The sequence below is a fragment of the Gadus macrocephalus genome, chromosome 22, assembly GCF_031168955.1.
Source record: "Gadus macrocephalus chromosome 22, ASM3116895v1".
NCBI classification, from domain to species: domain Eukaryota; kingdom Metazoa; phylum Chordata; class Actinopteri; order Gadiformes; family Gadidae; genus Gadus; species Gadus macrocephalus.
In genome coordinates this window covers 12,241,934-12,245,708 of record NC_082403.1, presented here as the reverse complement: position 1 = coordinate 12,245,708, position 3,775 = coordinate 12,241,934, and positions in this window count along the sequence as shown.

Below are 3,775 nucleotides of genomic sequence, written 5' to 3'. Positions count from 1 at the left end.
CTAATATCTGTATCTCTGTATCCGTTCAGCGGGCGTGGAGAATGCCCAGGTGCCCCCCCCCCCCCCCCCCCACCCTGCCGGGCAGAGTGCACGGACATTACCTCGACTAACGAGCCTAGCAGACTACATTAAGAACGCCTCGGGTCGCGCACGGGTGCATGTGTCAATGTCTGTGACTCAAGCACACATCGCGCTGTGCGTGAGTGTGACTGTGAGTGTGTGTGTGTGTGTGTGTGTGTGTGTGTAAGTGAGAAAGTGAGAAAGGGTAGGCGCAGGTATGAAAGAAACAGCATCTTTAGTGTAATGCGTTTGTTGTACATTGCACGTCCGCATTTCTGCAACAGAACCACCATTATGATGTGTCGTTTTCCCCCGAACCCGTCATTAGTGAGAATGACCAAGGGGTGGAGGAGATGAGTACCATTAGACGACGAAGAGAAGGCTAACTTTCCCTTGATATACACTCTTATTACCACTTTTGAAATCTATTGCCTTCCTCTTCGTACGTTTAATCATTTGTGGCCCAACCTCCCTGTCATGGTATCTCCGTGTGTTTCTGTTTCCTGCCATGAACTGAAAAGCCTCCCCTCTACACAAGTCTGATGTTCCCCACAACTCAAAACACATATCCCAAAACAAATCCTCACTGGAGACGTCATAGAGGGAGCTTTTGGGAAATGGGGAATATCTTTTGCTTCCTGTCTTTATTTTTTTTCTTCTTTGCGAAACGTTAGCTTTCTCCTGCTCTCTTGCCCTCCTTTCTTGTTGCTTGTACCATAATGCATCTCCCTCCTCCTCCGCCACTCCTCCCCTCTCCCAATCTCCCACCGACGCTTGCGTCTCCATTTCACCCTCCATTTCTCCCTCTCTCACTCTCCACTTCCTCTTCCTTCATCCCTCATCTCCTTGTCCATCCACTCCTCAAACTGCTCCTTCCTCCCACGGGACTCTCCCCCTCTTCCTCCCCCCTCTCTTGGAAGTCCTCCCCTGTCTCCCTGCCCGCCGCAGCCTGCTGCTTCCGTCCGTCCGTCCGTCCGTCCGTCCGTCCATCCTGCCTCTTCGCCCCTCTGTGCTCCTCGCTCTCCCTCCCTCGGTGCTGCTCTCCCTCCATCTGTTGGCTCTCTGGTGAGCCTCCCTCGCGGAACACGCTACACAACCCGCTGCCGTTCCTGCTGTTGCTATGAGCCCCGCGGACCAACACACACACACACACACACACACACACACACACACACACACACACACACACACACACACACACACACACACACACACACACACACACACACACACACACACACACAGGGCTGGTTCCCCACAGAGTTGGCCTGGCCCGAGGCGCTTGAAGGATGGGTCGACCCCTTCTGTGATCCCTCTTAAAGCGGGTGTGGACTCCAGCGCAGTGACCTACAACCGTACCCCTGAACCATCAACCCCTGTCATATTATATCAATGGACATGATGTTGTTCTTTTACAACATGATGCAAAATGTTAGCCTTTATTGCTCCACATGTTGACCATTTCAATTTCAATGTTATTCAAATGGCCCCTATTAGATTTGTGCAACCCCTGTCGAATGTCATCCAAAGTGTGATGCATAATATATAATGTCATCATCAAAGGTTTCTCCTAAAAGGCAGCCACAATAACCTTCCGTAGAGCAGACTTTCGTCTGGATGCACACAAGTCGAAGATAAGCCCGGATTTTCAGGGGAGGTAAGATTGCGTCAACAGTAATGTTTCCTTTTTGGATTTAGCTTAATATAAAACGCTTGACTTCACAAGCTTTCAAATATAGGCCTACAAGTGTGATGCTAAAATGGGACGGCAGCAGCATGCAGCATTTGAAAAAAATAGGGGACGAAGAAAAGGGAAAGAAACACAAATAAAGTGAGAGAAGAAAAGGCAGATAAGAGCGGGGTGATGGACGGTAAGTGGATGCTTCTCATTAGAGGATCCCTTGCTGCTTGACTCGCCCTTGTTGAGACTTTTTGACAGCGCAACCAAGCACGGATTTACAGTACGAGGATAATCCATCTGAGCTCTGTCACCGTTCGAGCCCTCTCTCTGTCTCTCATGTTTTTCTGTGAAACGGAGGCGTTTGCCCTGAACCACACACAACCTGTGTGTGTGTCGCACGTAGACGAGTGTTGACACTCAACAAAAGAAAAGGGATGAGTGAAGAAGATACAAAATAAACGCGAGGAGGGGGCCGGGGCGCGTGTCTGTCAACTCGCTCCTTGAGGGAGGTGCGGTCCCCCAACGCGAACCCCAAACGGTGTTTTTAATTGGGCTTGTTGGGGGACTGAAACAAATCGTGGCAGTGATGTATTGCTCTGTCGCCCAGGAGCATATTGTGTGGCCCATATACCTTAAAAGAGGGCAATTACTTCTGTTATATGAACAAATGAACGCGAGATGGTAGATAATTGATTCAAAGACCTACTGCGTTCATTCTACATCTCCAAATGTGCTTTTCTGGCGAGCGTCTTTTTGTGCTCATCTCCAGGCTATCCCGGTCCACTGCACGTGGCCGCTCGGGTTGGCTCAGAGTCAAAGGTGGCAATTGACCGGTTATTGAGATAATACAGTCGCATGATCCTGCCTCTATAAATTGTCATGCATATCGGCATATATCAAGTTCACTTCACAGATTGCGGCAACCTGAATACGTACACTTGAGAAAAAACGGAAAAAAGTACACCACTAAAGTAAAGTTATATTTACATCGATAGTCTTAAAAGGCGAGAACATGTGATAACCGAAATTAGCTAAACGCAGTTTTCCTCGAGTCGTCTCAACAGGAGTAGGGTCTGCATACGTGAAACGGGACACTACAGTAACAATATAATCGTAAACAGCTGCAAGACTTACCAGTCGTAAACAGTCAAATGAGTCGCTGTGTGCGCGCTGGAGTTGAGTCGAGTGGGCTTGCTGGCTCTAAAAATGACCCTCTATTGTGCAATAGGGATTCATAAATCTCAAATTAATACTTTGCTGAATGTCTTAATACTCGTGTCAAGTCCGACTGTCCTCTCGGTGATGGCGTCCGAGGATCATGGGACAAAACCATACTGCGCTCTTCAAAGCCAAGCGGAGTCTTCGGTTTAACACAGCCCTGCCGATATGCCACCGTAGGGCGACTTGGCATACAACGTGCGGTTCTGGTTGGAAACATTCGCTCCCCCCCCTCTCCAACTCTATCTCCCGCTCCCTCTCTCAAAACACGAGGGAGATAAATAAAACGCTTCTCTCAAGAAACGCCCTTATTAGGCAAGTCAACATTCAAACAACGAAACGCTATGTCCTCTTCGTTTTTTTAAATCTCGACTTATTGGTGCGTGTTCATTTAAAAATGTCCAGTTGTTAGTGTCTCAATACAGTGAAAAGTACCCCCTGCCGAGGATGTCTGGCTCCAGGTTGGTTAGTGGGTCGCTTCTCTCTCCATTCATAATTAATAAGAATGACTTATTCATAATATAGATGTCTGGACTTGGGTTTGTGGGTTGTACAAACCACCCGTTGCGAGCATTTTGAAAAACAAACACAGAACGACCATCTGTTAACAGTGGTTAATTAAGCTGCGATGAACTTGGATGTAGCAAGACACAGGTTTGTAGAGGTGCCTAGAAATGTACAAACCAAAACAGACATGGACTTACCTGCTAGTCAGCTACCAAGTCAAACCTCTATTTATCCCAAATGTAACTACCATCAGTCTGCTTCACAACACAAGTTCAGACAACATATCAAGTCATTAAACATCGACACGGC